At 48.0% G+C, this 24651-nt stretch overlaps 1 protein-coding gene across 3 annotated transcripts in view; it reads left to right on the top strand.

Moving 5' to 3' along the window:
* Positions 1–24651, top strand: part of CCDC85C (coiled-coil domain containing 85C) — a 156499-nt gene that overhangs the window by 119512 nt on the left and 12336 nt on the right. The window lies entirely within an intron of this gene.

Below are 24651 nucleotides of genomic sequence, written 5' to 3'. Positions count from 1 at the left end.
GAGGAAGGACCTAAATTCTAAAGGCCTTGATAAGGAAGAATTGAGTGTTTTGCTTCCAATGTGGATTGCTCCATAGGCCCAAAGGAACCCATTACTCTCCTCCTGGCACTGGGCAGATACCTGGGGAGAGGGGCAGAGCAATGAGAAGACAACTCTCAAGGAATTTGCAGTGCATCGAGACACTTTGTGTTCTCTGCCCTAAAGAGAAATCCTTTTCCATGGCTTCAAGGATTGCCCTCAGCATTTTTTCCACCTCACATATCCATCGTTTTAGCTGCTACACCCCACCTGGTGCTCACCCACCTTCTAACTGTCCCTTGCTCTTGACAGCCCCATCCCTTGCTCTTGACAGCCCCTTGCTCTTGAAAGCTTACACCGTTTTTCCCCTCTCAAATCCCTCCTGAAAACCCACCCCTCCAGGAAGCCTTCCATGTTGAATCGTCTCCCACCCCAAACCGTGCCAACCCACCCATAGCAATTACTTTTTGTACTCAAAGAAACCACTGATGGTGAAGCTCTGCAGCATGTGTGACTAAAACAGTAATGGGGATCTCACAGTCCTGGCCTCTCTGTGCACACACAAAGGCTGCACCTTGATGTGCTACGGGACAGTACATCCCAGCTGTACCTGGCAGATAGTTCCTGGCTCTGTTGTCACTTTTGCCTCCTTATCTCTCAGTCCTCACAAAACCTCGACTCAAAACAAGCTGCTCTTTTATGGCAGTCTGTCATGCTAGTCTCTGTGATAATTGACTTCCAGTTTTCAGTTTTGATGCAGCATCGCCCAGGCCTTTGTTTTAACCCTATCCTTAAAATGCTTCCTCTGCCTTCTTTGCTTTTGGTTTCTCACTTTCAGCTCTCGATGCTACAGGTGTTTAGGTATCCTGTTGTCGTTCATTCTTCTCATGTGGCCCGCCTGGAGGAGCTGGGAGGAGGTGACCATAGCTTTCTGTCTCTATCTGTTGCCGACTTGTTCATTCCAAGCGCTTAGTACAGTGCTCTGCACATAGTAAGCGCTCAATAAATACTATTGAATGAATACTAGAAGACCGACTTGGTTATTGAACGTCGTGGTTTGTGAGCTGGCCTTTTTTTTTCTAATGGTATTTAAGTGCTTACTGCCTATTCGGCATTGTACTAAGCGCTGGGGTAAATACAAGATAATCAGCTTGGACAGAATCCACCTCTCATGTGGATTTCACAATCTTAATCCCATTTTTGCAGATGAGGTAACTGAGGCACAGAGAAGTGAAGTGACTTGCAGACTAGTGCCAGAGCTGGAATTAGAACCCAGTTTCTGTGCTTCTGAGGTCTGTGCTCTTTCCACTGAGCAAAACTGCTCCTCATAATGGTGATCAAGATGGTATTTGTTAAGCGCTTACTTCATGTCAAGCACTCTTCTGGGGTAGATACAAGCTAATCAGATTGGGTGCCTTTCCTGTCCCCCACACAAGGTGCTGACAGTCTTCATTCGCATTTTACAGATGAGGGAACTGAGTCACAGAGAAGTGAAGTGACTTACCCAAGGTCACACAACAGAAAAGCGGCAGCACCAGCATTAGAAACCAGGTCCTTCTTACTCACAGACCTGTGCTGAATCCACTAGACCATGCTGCTTCCCTATGGCATTTGATGTTGAGTATAACTCATGCATGCCACTGGCGGAACTGCTCAGGAAGTCACATAAATGTGTTCCTGCATGGACTCAGGGTCTCACAGCTTCAGAGAAGGTTGGACCTTACCTCAGCTCTAGGGCCCTTAGTTGCATCACAGCTTCATACTACACTGCTGCCGCACTCTCTGTCTCCGGAATAATGTGCTGGCCTTCTTCATTCAGTTTCCCACTTTAAAAAAAAAAATTGTTAGGCATGTACTATGTTCCAGGCACTGTAATAAGTGCTGGGGTAGGTACAAGAAGCACATGGTGGCTCGTTGGGCTACCCAGGGCAAGGCTGACCCCGGCCTGTGGGGCCTGCAGCCACAGCCGCCTTAGTTCCATCCTGTTATACTGCGGGAGTTGAGCTCCCATTCCCTTCTGTGTCTCCCTGAGTTGCTCCCTTTATTCATCTTCCTTCCCAGCCCCAAAGCATTCGTGTACATATCTGTAATTCATTCGTTGATATTAACGTCTGTCTCCCGCTCTAGACTTTAAGCTCTCTGTGGGCAGTGAATGTGTCTGATATGTTGTTATAGTGATTGAGACTGTGGAGCTCCATGTGGGACAGGGTCTGTGTCCAATCCAATTTGCTTGTATCCTCCTCAGCACTTAAAACAGTTCCTGGCACATAGTAAGTGCTTAATAAATGCCACTATTATTACTATTATCATTATTATTACTCTCCCAAATGCTTAGTACAGTGCTCAGCACACAGTAAACACTCAATAAATAGGATTGACTGATCGCCTGACTCACTGGACAACTACTGCACTCGTTTTGTCCAATCTGATTACGTTGGATCTATCCCAGCGCTTAGAACAACGCTTGGTACATAGTAAGCACTTAACAAATACCATAATACTAATACCTCTCACCCATAACACCCAAATTTTCCATTTCCCTTCATTCCCCTTTTTGCCCATCTTTCTCTCCAAAGTGTTCAGCTATTCCATTGATGTCCAGAGGGAGGAAAAAAATAGTGATCGTCGCATAAAGTGTGTCTTCTAAAGGTAGGAACGTGGGGAGATTAGGCTAGTTTGAGAGTGACTCTTATGTGAGGGTTTTCCCATTGCTTGGCTTCTTATTTCCCTCTAAAATAGTTTTAATTAAATATACACTGGAGAGTTCCCATCCTAAATTACTGTATTGCATTTTGCGTTCTCTTTTTCATCTCTGCTTAAAAATTTTATCAACACAGCTGCTTCCTTGAGATGATTCATCGGGTGCCTCCATACATGTTGTTATTTTTCTTAAGGATTTTCTGTAGCTGGTGCCCATAGGGAGGATAATTGATATTGGAGTCCACGTTGCTGCTATTCACTCTGGCTGAGTCCCCCGCTGGGTTAATAAATTAAACATCTATTGTACCCCGAAAGGAAAACTTACAAAAGAGCAAGATTTGCTTGTCATTTTCCTCTCAAAATAGGCCACGCAAGACAGGGTGTGGGGAGTGAGAGGCAGCTTCCAGGCCAAAATCATGAGAGGGGCTCTCGTTCCTGACCCAAATACTCCTCTTTGTCTTGGGCTCCCTGTCTCTTCTTTGCCCCCAGGTTTTGAAAAGTTCCTCATGGTAAGGGACATCCGGGGCTTTGCCTTGTCCCACGGAATCGCCGTGAGACTGGCCGTTAGAGGGAAGAGGGCAACAGATAGTCCATCCCAGGCCATCAGGTGGTCCCTTCCAGCATCACGGGGTCACGGATACAGCAGTCTGGGCCTCAGATCTGTCCCTGGCTGGCACTGTTCTTATGACTATGTTCTTTATGACTAGACCATCAGTTTTTCCCCATAAGATCCTCATGGGCAGGGAGCATGTCTACCAACTCTGTTGGACTGTACTCTCCCAAGTGCTCAATACAGTCCACTTTGCACATCAAGCGCTCAGTAAATACCATTGTTTGATTTTATATTCTCACGTCAACTCTCGGAGAGCAGTGCTGAGCCCTTTGTCTTAAATGGTTTTGGAATCAAAGCCAGCACAATCAATCAATGGTATTGAGTGCTTACTGTGTGCAGAGCACTGTACTAAGTGCTTGGGAGAGTGCAGTACAATAGGGTTGGTAAACACATTTCCTGCCCACAAGGAGCTTAGAGTCTAGAGAGGGAGACAGGCATCATTATAAATAATGCTTATTATATTTAATGTATGTATTATATGCACAGTATCATGGACTTGAAAACTCACCCAAAATATTACTTGAAGCTGGACAAAAGTGATTTTTCCTGGAAATTTCTTTGGTTGGGGCAAGTTGGGAGCTTTTGCAGGGTGAGGGTAGGGAAGGGTTGGAGGTGGACAAAACAGGCTCCTGAGTTCATTTTTGAATTCTGTTGCCACCATCACGTTGCCCTTAGAGCAGAGAGGGTGAGAGAGAAATGCCAGTTCTCATCTACGGCCCATTTGTTTCTGCTTTGGGAGTGTGAGAACAGAAGATTTAATGAGGCTCCATTTAACAACCAGCTGTGATCACAGAATTAGTCATATCCTGGCCCTAACCAACTTTTTAATATCAAATTTATTAGGGACATTCTCACTCGTGTGTAAGGTGGAGGAATGGGGGGGGGGTGTGTGAAGACACCCTGCCCCAAACCATTTAAAATCTAGAGGTGGAACAGAATTAAAACCACAAAATCACCTCAGTCTTTTTTTTTTTTTTTTAAGCACATCGATCTCCCAGAGAGCCTTCAAATTCCATGCTATCTCTTTTCTTGACATCTCTGTGAGAGAGGGCAAAGGAGAAGGAAGGGATTATCTCCATTTTCCAGATAAGGAGCCTGAGGCCTAGAGAGCTGAAGTCACTTGCCCAAAGTCACCCAGCAGATCAGTGACCTGGTACCAGTTAGATCTCTTGACAGCCAGAATGGGCTGATGAGGGGAGGGGAGGAGAGGAGACTCACCTGGATAGCTAATTTACTGTAGGGCTAAGCAGTCTTGCCTGAGAGGCAGGGAGGAGCAGGACTGCTCATCCTCATTCCCCAGATGGAGAACCTGGGACCCAGAGAGGTTAGGTGACTTACCCAAGGTCACCCAGCAGGACAGCGGCAGGCCCATAACTAGAACCACAGGCTCCCCTCCCTAAACTCCCTGTCCATTGTAAGTTTGGAGTAGTCGAGATGGGCGGTGGGAGAAGAGGAGGTAATACCTGCAGGCAAGTCAGCAAGAAGAGTTAGCTTCTCAACAACTGCAGGGTATCTGAAATTTCCCACCTGATTATTTTGGTGATTTATATGGCAGGTTTGTTCATTCAGTTTTTTTTTATTGAGCGCTTACTGTGTGCAGAGCGCTGTAGTAAGCGCTTGGGAGAGTACAATACAACAATAACCAGATATCATTCATGCCCACAACAAACTTATAGGGTAGAGGGAGGGAGACAGACATTGATACAAATAAATAAAATACAGATATATTACATAAGTGCTGTGGGTTGGGAAGGGGGAAGAATAAAAGGAGCAAGTCAGGGCCACGTAGAAGGGAGTGGAAGATGAGGAAAGTTGGGGTTTAGTCTGGGAAGACCTCTTGGCGGAGTCGTGCCCTCAATAAGACTTTGAAATGGGGGAGAGTAATTGTCAGATTTGAAGAGGGAGGGCGTTATAGTCTGGGCCAGAGGCAGGACGTGGGCTAGAGGTCGGCGGCAAGATGGGGAGACAATGAGAAGGTTAGCACTAGAAGAGCCAAGTGTGTGGGTGGGATTGTAGAAGGAGAGAAGTGAGGTGAGGTAGAGGTAGGAGGGAGCAAGGTGGTCAAGTGCTTTAAAGGTGAACACACACACACACCCAGACACACATCCCCACACACATCCCCCCCCCCACCCCCCACACCTACACCTACCTAGAGCTATCTAGATAAATATGGGTAAATAGATCTATAGGTGATAGAGAAGCAAAGTGGCTAGAGAAGCAGCGTGGCTTAGTGGTAAGAGCACAGGCTTGGGAGTCAGAGGCTGTAGGTTCTAATCCCGGCTCCAGCCACTTATCAGCTGTGTGACTTTGGGCAAGTCACTTAACTTCTCTGTGCCTCGGTTACCTCATCTGTAAAATGGGGATTAAGAGTGTAAGCCCCACATGGGACAACCTGATTACCTTATATCTACCCCAGCGCTTAGAACAATGCTTCTACACAGATGACACCCAAATCTACATCTCCTCCCCTGTTCTCTCCCCCTCCAGGGTCATATCTCCTCCTGCCTTCAGGAGATCTCCACCTGGATATCTGCCCTCCACCTAAAACTCAACTTGTCCAAGACTGAGCTCCTTATCTTCCCTGCCAATCCCTGTCCTCTCCCTGACTTTTCATTCATTCATTCAATAGTATTTATTGAGTTCCCTGTCACTGTGGATGGCACTACCATTCTTCCCGTCTCACAGGCCGGCAACCGTGGTGTCATCCTTGACTCAGCTCTCTCATTCACCCCACACATCCAATCTGTCACCAAAAGCTGCCAGTCTCACCTTCATAACATCACCAAGATCTGCCCTTTCCTCTCCATCCAAACTGCTACCTTGCTGGTACAAGCTTTCATAATATCCCGACTGGATTACTGCATCAGCTTCCTCTCTGATCTCCCACCTCCTGTCTCTCCCCACTCCAATCTATATTTCACTCTGCTGCCCGGTTCATCTTTCTACAGAAACGCTCTGGGCATATCGCTGCCCTCCTCAAAAATCTCCAGTGGTTGCCTATCAACCTTCACATGAAACAAAAACTCCTCACTTTTGGCTTCAAAGCTCTCCATCACCTTGCCACCTCCTACCTCACCTCCCTTCTCTCCATCTACAGCCCATCCCATACACTCTGTTCCTCTGCTGCTAATCTCCTCACTGTGTCTCGTTCTCGCCTGTCCTGCCGTCGACCCCTGACCCATGTCCTACCACTGACCTGGAATGCCGTCCCTCCTCGCATCCGCCAAACTAACTCTCTTCCCCTCTTCAAAGCCCTACTGGAGCTCACCTCCTCCAGGAGGCCTTCCCAGATTGAGCCCTCCCTTTCCCTCTGCCCCTCCTCCCTTCCCTACTCCCTCCCTCTGCTCTTCCCCCTTCCCCTCCCCACAACAGTTGTGTATATTTGTATATTCTATTTTATTAATGATCTGTATATATCTATGATTCTATTTATCTTGGTTTTGATGCCTGACTGCTTGTTTTACTGTCTGTCTCCCCCTTTTAGTCTGTGAGCCCATTGTTGGGCAGGGATTTTCTCTATCTGTTGCCAAATTGTACATTCCAAGCACTTAGTACAGTGCTCTGCACACAATAAGCGCTCAATAAATACAATCAAATGAATGCTTGGCACATAGTAAGCGCTTAACAAATAACATCATTATTATTTAGGTATAGATAGTGGTTCTCTTCTTATTCAAAGAAGACTCCAGAGATGGTGAAATTCACTTACAAGTGTGTGTGGCTGAAAAGACCAATGTAAAAGCCCATGTTCTCAGACACACTATACACACACAGCTGGTACACAGGGAAACTCATGAACACCCATCTGCCGAGATAAGATTTTCCGCTCACAGAGACCACCAGTTATTTTGGCACAATCATTTATTATACCGTATTTCCAGTGGAGCCGATCATCTTCCCCTTGAATTATCAGACCAGTCTCTCTCTCCCCGGAACAAAACAAAAATCAGCCTTTATTGTTGTGATGTATCAAAGCTCCGTCTCCATTCCGGCAGAAGACAGAAATGGTTCTAATTGGCAGTGAGTTTATTGCTTATACCCTACAGAGATGTTGGCAACAAATATTTTTACAAGTGTAATTTTATACGTGGAAGTCTTCTGCTCGAACCCCTCATTAACAATCTCTTGCCAGTCATTAAGCCTCCCCCACGGCTTTATCTCCGCTCTGTCAATTAAGAACTCCAGATTTCAGCACCCTGCCGCAAATGGCATCTGTTTGTCGGTATCTCCCACCACCCCTGTGGGAGATGGGCCTCTCCCCGAAAGCAGAAGTGAGGCATTGCCCAATCCCTGCTTCTCCTCAGCCTCATAGAGAAGCCCAAAGCCTCTATGTTTTTGACTTGAGAAGTTGTGTGGCCTAGTGGAGAGATCCCCAGCCTGGGAATCAGAAGACCTGGGTTCTAATTCCTGCTCTGCCACTCGTCTGTTCTGTGTGACCTTGGCCAAGTCAGTTAACTTCTCTCTGCCTCATTTTCTTCATCTGTAAAATGGGGATTCAGTGTTTATTCTTCCTTCCCCTTAGACTGTGAGCTCCATGTGGGATCTGATTATCTCGTGTCTACCTCAGCTCTTAGAGAACAGTGCTTGGCACATAGTAACATAATAATAATAATAATAATAATGGTATTTGTCAAGTGCTTACTATGTGCCAAGCCCTGTGCTAAGTGCTGGGGTAGATACAAGGTAATCAGGTTCCACATGAGGCTCTCAAAGTAGGAAGATGATCAAGAATTAACCCCACTGTGGGCAGGGATTGTCTCTCTTTGTTGCTGAATTGTACTTTCCAAGCACTTAGTACGGTGCTCTGAGTAAGCGCTCAGTAAATACGAGGCACAAAGAAGTTAAGTGACTTGCCTAAGGTCACCCAGCAGACACGTGGTGAAGCTGGGATTTGAACCCAGGTCCCCTGTCTCCCAGGCCTGTGCTCTTTCCACTAGTTCATTTTGCTTCTCTTAACAAATACTACAGTTACCAATATTATTATTGTTATCATTATCATCATTATTATTACTGTAAGCTCACTGTGGGCAGGGAATGTGTTTATTATATGGTTGCGCTGTACTCTCCCAAGCACCAAGTACAGAGTTTTGCACGCAATAAGCTCTCAATAAATGATTGATTATTATTGTTGTTATCACCTCTCTTGATAATCAGCCTCTCTGCTCCAGTCTATGTCCAGAGTCAGATCTTCAAAACAGTCATCAAATTTGGTCACTTGTTGGGAGGCCTGCTTAATTTACCCATGTTTGACAGCTCTTGCAGTATAAGATAACATAGAAAGAAAGGGAGGAGGGGAAAGAACAGCTGGATTGAAGTGATCCTGGGGATTTCCGAAACTTGAATTTGCTTGAATTGAAATCTCGGCTTCCCAATTTATATAGTGCAAGGATGAAATCCTAGTGCCCTGTGTCCTGGAAAGCAGTTCCTTTGTTCTTAATTCTTACTGAAGCAATAGTGTTGGGCCTTTGAAAGAATAACAACCAGGGAAATGTAAATTGGGTGAGGGAGGCGAAGATTCAGGAGGGAGAAGGGGTTCTTCTCCATCCTGCAGGACTGATAAAAAATAATAATGATGTTATTTAAGTGCTTACTATGTGCCAAGCACTGTTCTAAGTGCTGGGGTAGATACAAGGTAATCAGATTTTCCAATGTAGGGCTCACAGTCTTAGTCCCCATTTTACAGATGAGGAAACTGAGGCACAGAGAAGTTAAGTGACTTGCCCACGGTCACACAGCAGACAAGTGGTGGAGCTGGGACTGATGGTGTAGGCTATGAACAGGCCATGAGGAGGAATGAGACAGGAGAGGAACTGGGGAGACCCAGGGATGCCCTAGCAGGATTCTAGTGCTGGCTCTGCCACCAGTCTGCTGTGTGACTTCACTTTACTTCTCTGTGCTTCAGTTACCTTGTCAGTAAAATGGTGATTAAGACTGTGATCCCCATGTGGGACAGGGACTTATTATCTTGTATCCACCCCAGGGCTTAGAACTATGTCTGGCACATAGTAAGCACTTAACAAAGACCATAAAAACAAAACAAAAAGCAAGCTAGGCCAGAGCAGCATAGTTATCCCCACAAACCCCAAATCTGGGGCCCAGGGTGTAGCTCATAGAAATTACTCCAGGGCCGCTTGCTCTCTGTGGCCCTGTTGAGAGTCTGGAAAATCCAGGTAGGCCCCAGGAGGGCCACAGTCCCAGCAGCCTCCCAGGGACATCACACCCAGGTTCCATATCACACATATGCAACGTGATCTGGGCAGTGTGGAATCACAAGCAGGGAGACCAGCAAGTCGGGCTCCAGACTTCCAGACCTGGCAAATCCGGATGCAGCTGCAGGACTCTTCCAGGATCGAGTTGGCCCCACTCCCCCATCCTCCATTGCCCCCAACTAGTCCAGAGGCTCCGGGCTGCTCCTGGGTTGTAAGTGAGCAGGGAAGGAGGAGCGGGCAGGATTCACACTGCCAACTAGAGTTAGCAGTTTACAAGGGTGACATGGCAGGGCTGCACATGCAGCAAAGAGGAGAGCATTCTGGGGACCACAAATTCCCGGTCTGTGACACACTGTGTGGCCAGGGTTAGGTCAGTCAGTCGATCGTGTTTATTGAGCGCATACTATGTGCAGAGCACTGTACTAAGTACTGAGGAGAGTACAATATAATAACGTAACAGGCTCCCTCTGTAAGCTTCTTGTGGGCAGGGAGTGTCATTTATTGTTCTGTTGTACTCTCCCAAGTGCTTTGTACAGTGCTTTGCACACAGTAAGTGCTCAAAAATATGACTGAATGAACAAATGAACACATTTCCTGCCCACAGTGAGCTTACTGTCTAGAAGGGGAGACAGACAATATAAATAAAATTACAGATAAGTACATAAGTGCTATGGGGCTAGGTCACATAGCCTCTCTGTTCCTTAGCCTGGCCTTTGGTGAGTCAGGGGGTCCCCATCTCCAGGGGTATGTGTTGTGTGTTTGGTGGGAGGGGTGGGGGAGATAACCCGGGAGAGATTAGAGTGACTAAGGTGACTGTTGGAGCTCAGAATATACAATTTGCCAATTCATCAGCCTTGGCCAGTGTCTAATTTGCAGTGTAAGGAGCAGAGACAGCTGCGAGGAGGAGAGGTATTCAGAAGATAGGAAACAAACCCACTAGAGATAAGTCTAAAAGACAGGCATAGATAGGCAGCTGAAATATGGGGGAGTCCTCAGTCAGTCCATGGTATTTATAGAGCACTTACTGTGTGCACAGCACTGTTCTAAGCCCTTGATAGAGTGCAGTGGAGTAAATAGACACGATCTCTGCCGGCAAGGACTTTACAATCTCGTGGGGGAGAATAGGCACACAGGAGCAGCTGATTAAATTTTGGACATCGTTTTCCATTGTTATGCTCAGATTTTCCCTTCCCTTTAGTGCCACAATCAGGATTTTTGCACCACCCAGGAATGTCTTCAAGCTCTCTTCTTCCCCCCCTTTCCCACCCCAGTGCAAATAACCATCAATCCCTGCTGCTTCTTTTGAGGTCTTCTGCCTCCAATCCTCCCCTTCCTTTATAATAGGCTCTTCTGCTTTGTGCCCTTGAGGAACTTTGAGTCAAGGATCCCCTCTGGGCCCCTCTTGACACCACATTTGAAACTCTGGCGGGTGGGGGGGGGGGGGGGGGGGGGGGGGGGGTCTTTGTCCTCATCCTTGCATGTAATAACTCAGTCATAGGCCAGCATAGAGCAAAAGTCCAGCTGACTGACACCATTCATTTTTTTTAATAGTTTTTATTAAGCAGTTATTATGTACCAGGCACTGTACTAAGCTCTGGGGGTAGATACAAGAATTTCAGGTTGGACACAGTTTGGATCCCACAAAGGGCTCACAGCTATAACCCCCATTTTACAGATGAGGTAACTGAGGCACAGAGAAGTTAAGTGACTTACTCAAGGTCACATAGCAGACATACGGCAGAACTGAGATTAGAACCCAGGTCCTCTGTGCTCTTTCCTTGAGGCCAGACTGCTTCTCCATTCTGCCTCATTTAGTGTCCAATTGATCTTCAACATCTCAGACTAAAAAAAAGTACTTAATTGACCACTAGATTGTAAGCTCCTTGTGAGCAGGGTCCGCCTCTGCCTACTTCACTCTCCCAAGTGCTTAGTACTGTGCTCTGCACACAGTTTACACTCAGTAAATACTGTTGATTGATTGATTGAGTACATTGTTAATGACTTTTTCCCTACAGACAGATTTCTAGATTAATAAGTACATTTTAGCCGGTGGCTTTTTTTTTTTTTTTTGGCTAGGGGTGGAGTCGTGGTTGAAGTATGGGTGGGGATTAATTGAACAGATTCTCTTACCCGGCATAAGCATAAATTTGCTTCCACAAAAGCATACTTTCTTTTTTTAATGAATGAAGATCAATGATCCTGTTGGGTTCCATCTGACCTGGCCTCTGCACAGTTGTGTAAGGAATCAGCTTTAGGTAGAGAGCGTGTGTGTGTGTGTGTGTGTGTGTGTGTATGATTGTGTGTGTAGGTAGCTTGAAGCCATTTGTGACCATAGGATGTCTTCTTCCCGCTGTCAGGTGCTTTGTAGTCTGAATATCTCTCTTCCCTATGTGAGGGTTGACAATTTCCATTTTTACCCAGAATGGATTTTTATAAGCTTCAGTTTCTCTTCAAGATCTGCTTTTGCGTGGGTTTTAAATATACTGGGGGGGCAGGGGGAACGGGACATTTAGCAAAATTGGGAAGGTGATTAATATTCAAATCAAAGCAATTTAGGAGGGAAAGAAATAGAACCCAGGGCTGGTATCTTCTGGAGGAGAGTGGGTTTGGAATAATGGCAAAGGATTTCAAACTAAATCTTCCATTTAATTATCCAGATGCAAACAACTGACTGTCAAACATTAAGTGTCAGAACTGAGGCAATTTCAATTACCGGAGAACAATGATGCCACACTGAATTGAAGGCAGTGGGTGGTAAAGTACTTACTACCCCAGCAACAGGCAAGGTTTTTGAAATCATGTATTGTGCTTCTGTCTGTAAAATGGTTTCTCCAAGTCTCCCCCCACCCCCCTTCGAGATGCTTTGGGATTGAGAAGCAGCATGGCTTAGTGGATTGAACACGGGCCGAGAGTCAGAATGACCTGAGTTCTAATCCTGGCTCCACCACTTGTCCGCTGTGCGACCTTAGGTAGGTCACGTCACTTGTCTGTGCCTCAGTTATCTGTAAAATGGGGATTAAGAGTGTGACCCCCATGAGAGTCAGGGACCATGTCCAACCTGATAAACTTGTATCCACCCCAGAACTTAGAACAGTGCTTGGCACATATTAAGCGCTTAACAAATACCATAATTATTTTACGTGTGATGTTTGGGAAACTGTGTTGCAGTTTCAGACCTCTTGCTCGGCAATCACTTCTCCATTTCCCTTTTCCCCGTCTGCCACCTCTAACTCCCTCTGTTCCCCAGACTTCCAACTTGGGGATGCATTCCCTCCTTCCCAGTTGAGCTGCAGCATCTCTTAGCAGACCCTTGGCTGCCAGTTTGATTACTCCACCCCTTTGATAGCGAAGCGCTTGCGGGAGTTAGGTGGTTCTAGGATTTAGTAGCTAGTTCTGAAAGTGCTGCGTACTGCACTCTGGAGCAGATGCAGAATGGTCAGGTCAGACACAGCCCCTGTCCTCCACTGGGTTCACAATTTAAGAATTTGGGAAAGTGGGTGTCTAATCCTTATTGTACAGGTGAGGAGATGGAGGCGTGGAGAAGTTAAATGGCTTGCTCTAGGTTGCAAGAGATCACTGACGGAGCTGGGGTGAAAACCTTGGTCTTTTCCCCCCCCCCCCCCCGTCCCATGCTCTTTCTAATAGGCCACACTGCCTCCCAGTAGGGGTGCCAGGTTTTCATGGGGGGCTGGAGAAAGGGGAGATTTGAGGGAGGCAAGGGACCAGAAGGGAAAGAGGGATAAGGAAGAAAAATCAGAAGTTAAAAAAGGAAGAGACCTCTTCCTTTTTCCCCCACCACTCCCCTGTTAATCACAAAATCAGGAGAGCAAATCTAATCATTATAGTCTGATGCAGCTAAGTCCTTGGAAACCTACAGTAGTAGTAATAGTAATAACAGTCGTCTTTATTGAGCATTTACTATATGAAAAGTACTATGGTAAGTGCTGGGAGAAACTACACAGGTAGGAATTGGACACAATTCCTGTACCTTCAGGGAGGCGGTTTGCAATCGATCACTGAATCAAGCAATAAATGGTATTTATGGAACACTTACTATGTGAAGAGCACTGTACTGAGCACATGGGAGAGTACAGTACATCAGAATTAGCAGGCATGTTCCTGCATTTTCCCAAAAAGCAGTGTGTTGTAATGGTTAGAGCCTAGGCCTTGGAGTCAGAAGGACCTGGATTCTAATCCCAACTCTGCCACTTGTCTGTTAATTAATCTTGAGAAAATCACTTCACTTCTCATGCCTCAGTTCCCTCATTGGTAAAATGGGAATTAAACCATGTGAACCCCACGTGGAACAGGGATTGTGTCCAACCTGATTACCTTGTATCTATCCCAGTGCTTAGAACAGTGCCTCTCTCAGAGTAAGCACTTAACAAATACCCTTAAAAAATGATCTTACCGTCTATGACTATAAGTAGGAAGAAGGGATTGGAGACACACAAGAGGAGTGATGAAACATTAAAACAAAACCCAGTCAAATAAGATAAGCTCAAAGTTTTGGCCGGGATCATGGAGGGTGAGAGCATTTATGCCTGGTGCTCATGGAGCATACTGGGAGCAATCCCTATTTCTATCCATTCAGTCGTATTTATTGAGTGCTATTGGGCGCAAAGCACTGTAAACTCGGCATCTGCTTGCACCTGCCTCCCCCAGCCAAACTCTGTTGGTGTTCAGACCACCTTGGCGTGATTATGTTGTCTTGTTTTTGTCCGTCTGTCTCCCCCAATTAGACTGTAAGCCCGTCACAGGGCAGGGACTGTCTCTGTTACCGATTTGTACATTCCAAGTGCTTAGTACACTGCTCTGCACATAGTGAGCGCTCAATAAATACTATTGAATGAATGAATGAATTGCATTTATAAAGTGCTCACTGTGTGCCGAAAGCTGTTGCTGTAGTGTTGGGAATCTCCCAGGGTTAGGGTGGTCACTGGTGACCCACTGAAATATCATCCTGACCTCTCGCTGACCCAGAAACCACAGCCGCTACAGCTACAATACATACGTTACCTAGGTTCCGTAATGTAATGCCATAAAGACTCTCAAAAAAAAGCCCCGGAACCCTGAGTGGGTTGCCAGGGCAACCCTGGACCACCTTCCTTCCTGAGAAATTGAGTTCCTCACCCAGGGCCTCGACAATATGGACGCCGCTTCTGAGTCGCGGAACTCGGAGGCAGGAGCCCAGGTGGACGGAGGCAGAGGGTGTAAAATAAGTCACGGACATCGATGTATCCGGTGCCGAATCCTTCCCGGGCAAGAGACTGACCAACATCCCTGCCCTCACTCTGAGCACAGAACAATGGTATTGAACAGGAAGGGAGTAGAGATGACAGCCAGGGAGCTCCAGTTGCTCAGCCCCAGTGCCATTGAGCACATAGACTTTGAGTGCGGCTGGGCGTTTGGGAGTATTGAAAAAGATACGGACTAAAAGCAGGCCCTGTCCACACGAGGCTCACCGGTCTACGTGGAGGGTGAGGTGAATTTGAATGCTTGCCAACCTCAGCAGGAGATGCTTCCAAGTAGGATGGGGAGGATTGTTGGCTGAGTTATGCCCTGAAGACGGGCCCTGCCCAAAGGAGGCTCACCGCCTACGTGGAGGGTGAGGCGAACTCGAATTCACGCCAGCCTCAGCGGCAGTTGCTTCCAAGTAGGATGGGGAGGAATTTCAGCTGCCAACATGTTCAGTTGAGTTGTGTTATCAACTCTGATATATCGTACTCTCTCAAGTGCTTAGTACAGTTTTCGGCACACAGTGAGCACTTTATAAATGCAATTCATTCATTCATTCAATAGTATTTATTGAGCGCTCACTATGTGCAGAGCAGTGTACTAAGCGCTTGGAATGTACAAATCGGTAACAGAGACAGTCCCTGCCCTGTGACGGGCTTACAGTCTAATTGGGGGAGACAGACGGACAAAAACAAGACAACATAATCACGATAGGATTTAGGCCAAGGTGGTCTGAACTATAGCTGTCAGGCCAGAGGTGCCCTGGGGAGGATAGCGCCTTTGGCCAACAGGGCATAGGAGCCCTGTCCCGTGCTGGAGCCGAGGGGACCACTGGGGCCTGATGTGCTCCACTGCTGGGCTAGGTGAAGAGGAAAATGAGCTATTATGGGGAAAGCGCAGGGTGTCCGAGGGCCTGCCTCGTACCACAAAGATGGATGTCGAGCAGTGCACCCATCACTGTTTCTCCCTGCACCCGGGTCTGAGATAGAATGGGGCCTGAGGTGGATGACAAGCTGGCCCTGTTTCTGCCTGGCTCATGGTCTGACCTGTAACTCTTCCTCTTAGAACTAGAAACAGTGGGGAATATTTCCATCCAAGGTCATTATGGTTGTTCTTGTTGTGGCTGGCTTATTTCCTTTCCAGTGGCTCCCCCCTTCCCCCCACCCCCAACCCCCTGCTCTCAGAAGCTAGCCCAATGGTTTAGTGTAATGGGGTCTCCAGAGTATCTTTTTTTTTTTAAATAACATAAATGGACTTTTTCTGGGACCCACAAGCCTCTCCTGGGAATCATCCAGTCAGGATAGGACACCGGCTGACATTTGGTCCTGTTATTTTTAACTCAGTGATTCCCGGATCCTTTCGTTCAGTCATTCATTCAATAGTATTTATTGAGCACTTACCGTGTGTAGAACACTGTACTAAGCTCTTGGAATATACAATTTGGCAACAGATAGAGATCATTCCTGCCCAGTGATGGGCTTACAGTCTAATCGGGGGAGACAGACAAAAACAAGACAACGTAATCACGATAGAGTCAAGGAGATGTACACCTCATTGACAAAATAAATTGGGTAATAAAAATATATAAAAATGAGCACAGTGCTGAAGGGAGGGGAAGGGAGGGGGAGGAGCAGAGGTAAAGGGGGCTTAGCTGAGGGGAGGTGAAGGGGGGAAGGAGGAGGGAGCAGAAGGTGGAGGAGAAGCAGAGGGAGCAGAGGGAAAAGGGGAAGCTCAGTCTGGGAAGGCCTCTTGGAGGAGGTGAGCTCTCAGTAGGGCTTTGAAGAGGGGAAGAGAGTTTGGCGGAGGTGAGGAGGGAAGGCATTCCAGGACAGCGGGAGGACGTGGGCCAGAGGTCGACGGTGGGATAGATGTAAACGGGGGATGGTGAGGAGGTGAGCGGCGGAGGAGTAGAGCGTGCAGGGTGGGCAGTAGAAAGAGATAAGGGAGGTGAGGTAGGAGGGGGCAAGGTGATGGAGAGCCTGAGTAAAGAGAAGTTCATCTGCTCAACCTTCCTTTAGTTTTCCTAGTTGCCGTTTGGAAAGGGTGAAAATCGTTGGAAGTTTCAAAGTTCCAGAAAGACAAACTGACATCAAATGTCTGTATTGCCTCTTGGAGGTCGTCTTCCCCATTCACCCCCCTCCCCCCAGATTCTTCCCCTTTCCCTCTCAGTTCAAGAAGTACAAGGAAACAAGAGATTGATTTCCCCTTCTGTCTTCTGTATTCCGAGCCCTTTCTTTTTGTCAGTGTCAGAAGTATAAATACAGCTCATTGTGGGCAGGGAATGTATCTGCCTAATCTTATATTATACTCTCCCAAGTGCTCAGTACAGTGATCTGCCCACAGTACGTGCTCAGTGAATACGATTGAATGAATGAATGAAAGTAATGCCTTTAAGTGAGCAGAAAATTTGCACCTCCCATCTGTCCTCCCAGAAAGCAAAATGGGACAACAAACCTGTCTTTTCTTGATCTTCAGATAGCAGGGTGCATGCCAATCCCCTCCACTCCCTGTTTGTGCTGGGACCCAATTACATTAGGCAGAGTTCAGGAGGTTAAAAGTCACAGGCCACATTGTTCCCCTAATGTTTTCTCAGAATAATCATGCAACTCTGGATGCAGCATTACCTGTGAGCCACAACTGGCCTCTGTTTAGGGTTATGTGTTTTTATTCTGTGGGTCCTTATCAAGACTTGTAAAATCTGGAAAGAATGAACTCAGAGGGAGAGAGATTATATATTGAGCTTTCAAACTCCAAGCATGGGTGATTGGAAATAATAAAGGGCCCAGGCCATCTTGGGCCAAGCTGCTGTCCTCTCTCTCAGCAAGAAGTTGGTTGTATCCCCTTGGGCAAAGAGAACACAAGTGAGACAGTGCTTGGGCTACAAACAGCTCATGTTCTTGTCACCATTAATAGCACCAACCTTTACTGAGCCCCTAAGCATTGGGCACTTGTGAGCAATGACAGGAAATCAATCAATCAGAGCTTTGTACTAAGCACTTGGGGGAGTACTTATGTAAATATTCTTCTACTCTATTTCCCCTATCTCTAATCTGTTTTAACGTCTATCTTCCCCTGCAGACCATGAGCTCCTTGTAGGCAGTGATTGTGTCTACTGACACAAGGGTTGTACTCTGTACAAGGAGCTCATTGTACTTTCCCAAATGTACAATGTACAATGCTCTGCACAGAGTAAGTGTTCAATTAATGTCATTGATTGAATAGGTATAGGTAATCCCTGTCCACAAAGATTTTACAGACTAGAGGATTTAGAGCTATAGATTGAAGATGGGCCCTGCCCACCGGAATTCACACTTTACGTGGTGGGTGAGGTGAAGACAAATCCCTACCAATTAAACATCAAAGATGACATCATCCGTATTTAACCGTACGCTGCTCAGCAGAATTGGTTAGAACAGCATCTCCCTTCTCTCCTTCCCAATCTCCCTGAAAACGGACAAATCTCATCATTGAAAACAGCCTCCCTCTGGGGCATTGTCAGGCCTCTGCTGATGCGCCACATGGTTTGAAAATCCCTAATTCATTCATTCATATTTATTGAGTGTTTACTGTGTACAAAGCACTATACTTAGCACCTGGGAGAGTACAGTATAACAGTGAACAGACACACTCACTGCCCATTCCGATCAGGCCCGAGGTCTCGGGACCCGAGTTTGAGTTTAGATCCGTGCCCCTACCCGCCCAAGGGAACGCTGCTCCAAAAGTCCCCTTCCTTCCACTTTCCAGGAATGGATTTGGGCCCTTGCCGGTGGGAGGAGGGAAAAAAGAAGGGGATCTCCCTTTGGAGGAGCAGCAGTGGGAGTATTTTAATCTCAAAAACATCCTGGAGAGGAAGAGGGAGCGGGGAGGGAGGTGATTGAGCCTAAAGCTTACCCTACCCTTGAGCCCTGGCCTGGAATCTCTGGAAAAGGGAGGGGAATGGCTGCTCCAGCTCCCATGAGCCTTTGATGCTGAAAGACTCTCAGAAAATGATCAGCAAATGGGAAATGTGAGGGAGCAGAGGATTGGTTTTGTCTGCCAAGTGTCTCCTTTTTTCCTTCTCCCTAATGACTTCACTTCCCTCCTGGTGCCACAAAGTGTCCAGAGGGTTGCGTGCAGAGTTCAGCTGGAGATGTAAAATGGAATCAAATGAGAGGTGACTGTAACAGCCGGCGACCCTGCAGCGCTTCCCCCTTCCAAGCCTTTGCAACGGCCCAATTAACTTCCCACAGTATCTTATTGCTGTGACTCCGTCTCCGCTCAGGAGCCCCAGACCCAACATGTTAACAGGTCTGGCTGCTGTTCCTGTCCTCTCATAAAGGAAGCATCACCCCCATTTTAGATTAGCCTGGGACTCGGGCTCAAGGAAGTGGTCTCAGCACTGGATTCTTCCCTGTGCGACCATAGACAAATCGCTTGACTTCTCCAGGTTCCATTTCCGGTCCATAAAATCAGAACAACCTGCTTTTCAGGGGTGGGGCTTGGCCTAACTGATCAGCGGCCACCACCTCCCATCCCTAGAGCTCTGGCGTCAGCCCAAGGCTCTGCAGCCGGCGAGGACTCCGGGGTCCCCTCCTCTCTGTGCCGGCTTGGGCTTCAGTATGGCGAAAGTAAGGCCCTGTTAGTTTCCCTTCTCCTCTCCCCGTCTCGCCCCTCCCCTCAGCTTCTCCCCCAGTTCCTCACTTGAATTCTCTCTTACCTCCCCCTGGACCCACTGTGTTGTTCCATGTCACGGGACTAAAGAAAAGACCATTGAGACTCCCACCATAACTTAGCACCCTCAGATAAGGACAGTGTCACCCTTCGTTCTTTCATTCATTCATTCATTCATTCAATCGTATTTATTGAGTACTTACTGTGTGTGGAGCACCGTACTAAGCGATTGGGAGAGTACAGTGCAACAGTAAAGAGAGACATTCCCTGCCCACAGTGAGCTTACAGTCTAGAGGGGAATTATCACCTCCCTTGCATCCCAGGGGAGAAGCCAAGAAAAATCCAGGAGCTTTGTCGTCCAGGGGAAGAGGGGTGACCTGAGGGTTAGGGCTGTTCCCAGCTGGCTACTTTTCATGGTGGCTAATGAGTCCTTCTCCTCTCCCCTTGCTCCCCCTTCCCCTGGCCTTAGTGGGCAAGGCAGACAGAAGCCCCCTGACCACCCTCTGGAACGGCAGAAGGCTTTGACGGTTTCTCCCCCAGGCCTGACTGCCAGGAACAGTGAGGTAAACAAAGCCTTCACCGTCCAACCACCGTTTCACTTCTGTAAATTACTGCAGATTTTTTGGTTTGGTGAATTTCACCCCATTTGTAATATGCCCTGGGCTATTTGCTTATTGTTATAAGCATCTTCCCTCGCCCACCTTGATTGTGAGCACTTTGTGGATAGGGAAGTGTCTGCATTGATTTTCCAGAAAATCACCCCAGCGCTATGTACAGCTCTTTGCCCTTCGTAAGCACTTAGTAAATATTAGTAATCGTAATAATCGTGATAAATCATCATCCAGGGAGACGTGAATCATGCTCTGGCCTCCTCGGGCAGCAGCAACAACAAAGTTGGGGTGGAAGATGGAAGGGAGAAGGGGAACCATTACTTGTTTTTAAATTTAAAGGGGTTTTCCATTATTTTGCTCATCTTTAAATTGACAGTGTAATCAGGGGTTTTCTCCACAGGGCAGTGCTCTATAGGGAAAAAATCCTCCAAGAAGTTTTTAATTGAGGAAAATGCCACCGACTTCCTTCCCCCTCTTCCCTTTCTCACTCCACTTCCCTCTCCTCCTTTTGCCCCATTTGGACCCCCCCATGGGGAGCAGAGTGCAGGCAGTTTGGTGCTCTGCAGGGGGCTGTCTGCTTCTGGGCGCCAGAGAGAAGAAAAGGAATTAGTGACTCCAGCCAGGTGTGGGCTTGCGGTAATGCCGACCGCTCCGTGAAGATGGTGGTCCTGAGGATGGGCTGTCTGTGGCCACATGTGGACCAGGAACTGGATCAGTGGGGCGGACCGGCGTGTTGGGAAGGAGGTGGGGATCATATTTCCAGAAAACTCTCCAGCCTCATTTGGGAGAATTCTAGGCCAGGAGTCACTCTGCATTTGAGCCACCAGATCGCTCCCCTTCCTCGCAGGCCCGGGGACGGGTCAGCGGTCCGTCTACCTAGGAAAAGTGACCCGCTTTGATGCACCCTTAGATTTATTCCCGTCGCTGGCCCGTCCGCCATCACACTGCGACGGAATCGGGCACAGAGCAGAGATCGAGGCTTGAAGTGCCGGCTCGGCCAACGGAGCAATTTAACACTAAGCTTCATTTCGGTAATGAACGTTGGGCAAGGTAATAAGGGATTTCATTGTGAGCGGGAACCGACAATGCAAATACCAGGATTTTTAATTTGGGTTTAAGTGGAATAATGGTTACTCATTTTGATGCATCATTAGTCAGATTGCCAGTTAATGAGAGATTTCACATTTTTCCCGCTTCGCTCGATGGCTGGAAAACGAAGTCCTGGGAACGTGGAAATGTTTGTAAATGAACAAAGAGCACACGGGAGGTAATTGCATTCTGTTAATTAAAAAGGCTTTCTTCTCCTTCCCCCTTTCCCCCCACCCCCCTCAGGCTCCCACCCCTTGCGTCGAGGAAGCTGGTTTGGCCCCTGAAAGGGACTCAGTAGTGGCAGAAGTGTTTGGAGGTTTCGGGGAGGGGAGCGATTTTGGGATCCCTAACCTAACCACCCCTAACCTAGCCCAGCCTCGAGTCCAGCACTGGGCGAAGGACAGCCGTGGCCTGTGGTACGCCCCCCGCCCATCCACTGGGCTTTGTTTTTCCAATCAATCTGAGAAAGACCCCCCAACCCTTCTCTCCTGAGGGTGCCCCCTCGAGATCTGGCAAGACGTGGAGGGTCCCTGCAGGACTAATGTCCCGTGACGTTTGGCTTTGTGTGTCTGGTCTTGGATTTCTGTGACGTGCCCTTTTCTGGAGCCTCTTTGTATCCTTGGGAGGCAGGGAGATATAGGTGACATTCTCCCTCATTTTTTGTAGGTGTGGGGCTGATGAAGGGGGAGTAACCCAAGCCTGAGGCGGGGGTTGTGAATGAAGTGAGGTGGGAGAGGAGAGGGACCGGGGCAGAGGCAGATGGGGAGAGATTCTGGTCGCGTTGCCCCTAGGCCCAGTAAAGCCAGATCCCGCTGGATGAGGCTCTATCAGAGGTGGTGGAGGGGTGGGAAGGCTGTCTATGTGTGGCAGCTCAGAGGGTTCGGACCCATCCCTGGTGGCATCGGAGCTTGGGGGGAGCCCCGAACAGCCAAGCCCCAGCTGAGCCCCAGCCTTAGCGGGTGCCGGCCTTAATGACTGGGCACCAGGCGAGCCACGGTTTGACGATCGGAGACGTTGTCCCCGCCCTCGGGGAGCTCATAACGCAGCGAGGACGGTCGATCCACCGGGCAAGGGGAATATCCAACCCTGGACAGTGACCGGAGTCCGGGCCGAGGCCAGGCCGGGTCAGCCTCTCCGGGCCCGGGGTGACTCTCCCGGCCCGGGCTCTGCAGCGGGGTCCTTCAAGGCGGGCCTTGCCGAGGACCTGATTTGTCAGACGGACGGGCAGCCACGCTGATTTCTGAGGCGCGTTCCATCCCGTTTTATGGCCCCGGTGGAGAGCCTCCTCCCGGCCTCTTGAAGGGGAAAATAGCATCTCTGCCGGGAGCAAGACGCAGAAGTCCCTGGGGCCACGCTGGCGTCGGTTCAATCTCGGGACGCGAGGTTGATGGGCGGTTCCTGAAGCGTGGAAGCGCGGCCACCGCAGACATTTTACAGGCGGCCTCTTCTGACTGCCCCCCATCCCATCCCCCCCGCCCCCATCCTCCACCCGTGACCAAACTACAAAGCCCCTGAGAGCCTCTTCCCAGAGAACCCTGTCCTCGTTAATCCCCCAGAGCCCACCGGGACTTGGCTTGACACATCAATCCGTGGGGCCTCCTGGCCAGGATCAAACCCCCTTATCCACCCCGGTATCTGGCATGTCCTTTGTCTTGAGTCTGGCCTCCGGGCAGTGGAGCGGAGTCATTTCCACGCTGCCCCCATCCTTCCTAAATCATTTTCAGGTGTGTTTTTCTTGGGTCGGGAGGGAAACTTAACAGCATTTCCTGCTGGGCAAAATATTTATTTAAGGTTCTCAGTGTGAGAGAGGGACTCAGAGGAACAAAGAAGCCGGCCCTGGTCCCACATGCCATATCCATTTTGATTACCAGGGCTTGGGTAAATGCGAATGTCAATATTTAAACTGTCTCATTGCTCCCTGAGTACTTGGGCTTCCCACCAACCGCCAATGCTCCAGACACGAAGATATAGTTCGGAGACAAATGTGGGGAAGATGGCTTGGGTGGATAGGAATCAATTTCACCTTCCTTTTATAAACAGAGGGAGGGCAGGATGGTCTAATGGAAAGAGCATGGGCCTGGAAGAAGCTGGGTTCCAGTCACAGCTCTACGACTTTCCTCTTGTGCGACCTGGGGCAGGTCACTTTACTTCTCTAGGCCTCAGTTCCCTAATCTGTAAAATGGGGATTTAAGAGTGTGAGTCCCATGTGGGACAGGGATGTGTCCAATCTGATTAATTTGTATCTACCCCAACCTTTAGAATAGTGCTTGGCACATAGTAAGAGCTTAACAAGTGCCATTATTATTATTTTTATTACTCCCTGGGCCTGATAATAATAAAATGCTTATTATATGCCAGGCATTGTACTAAGCGCTAGGGTATATAAAGATAATTGGGTTGGACCCAATCCGTGTCCCCCAAAGCACTCACAGTCTTAATGCCCATTTTACAGATAAGGTAACTCAGGCACAGAGAAGTTAAGTGACTTGCCCAAGGCCACACAGCAGGGAAGTGGCAGAGCAGGATTAGAACCCAGGTCCACTGACTTTCAGGCCTGTGCTCTTTCCATTAGGCCACCCTGCTTTTTTGTTTCTACATCTATCAGAAGGGGATTCAATCCTACGCCCTCCAGGGGTAGCCAGGGAACAGGGGCTAATTAATTTGTATCTACCCCTAAAGTTCATATTATTTTGAGAAGCAGCATGGCCTAGTGAAAAGGGACTGGGACTGAGTAGGATCTGGATTCTAATCTGGGCTCCGCCACTTGTCAGCTTTGTGAAGTTGGGCTAGTCACTTCACTTCTCTGTGCCTCAGTTTTCTCATCTGTAACATGGGGATGAAGACTGTGAGCCCCACGTGGGAACTGCATCCAACCCGATTACCTTATATCTAGTCCAGCGCTTAGCATAGTGCTTGGCACATAGTAATCACTTATCAGACACCACATTTATTATTATTATCATTGACACATAGAAAGCGTTTAACAAATAACATAATAATAACCAAGGAATCCGTTGTGTCCGAGGATGAGTCAGGATGAGCCGTGGGAAATGAGCATAAGTGTTAGAGCAGAAGCAGCGTGGCTCAGTGGAAAGAGCACGGGCTTGGGAGTCAGAGGTCATGGGTTCGAATTCTGGCTCTGCCACTTGTCAGCTGTGTGACTGTGGGCAAGTAACTTAACTTCTCTGTGCCTCAGTTACCTCATCTGTAAAATGGGGATGAAGACTATGAGCCTCACATGGGACAAGCTGATTACCCTGTATCTACCCCAGCGCTTAGAGCAGTGTTCTGCACATAATAAGCGCTTAACAAATACCAACATCATCATTATTATTATTATTATTATTATTATTAAATGGCCCAGGGTGAAGTTCTTGGACCAGAGGACTGTAAAGGGACAGGTAGGGACAGGGACAGTTAAGGTCTAGTGGAACGAGCACGGGATTGGGTGTCAGGAGACCCAAGGTTCTAATCCCCAGGCCATCACTTCCCTGCTGTGGGATCTTAGGCAAATTACCCAACT

The sequence above is a fragment of the Ornithorhynchus anatinus genome, chromosome 1, assembly GCF_004115215.2.
Source record: "Ornithorhynchus anatinus isolate Pmale09 chromosome 1, mOrnAna1.pri.v4, whole genome shotgun sequence".
Classification (NCBI taxonomy): domain Eukaryota; kingdom Metazoa; phylum Chordata; class Mammalia; order Monotremata; family Ornithorhynchidae; genus Ornithorhynchus; species Ornithorhynchus anatinus.
Note: the sequence above shows the minus strand (reverse complement) of the source record. Positions and strands in the feature narration are given on the sequence as shown.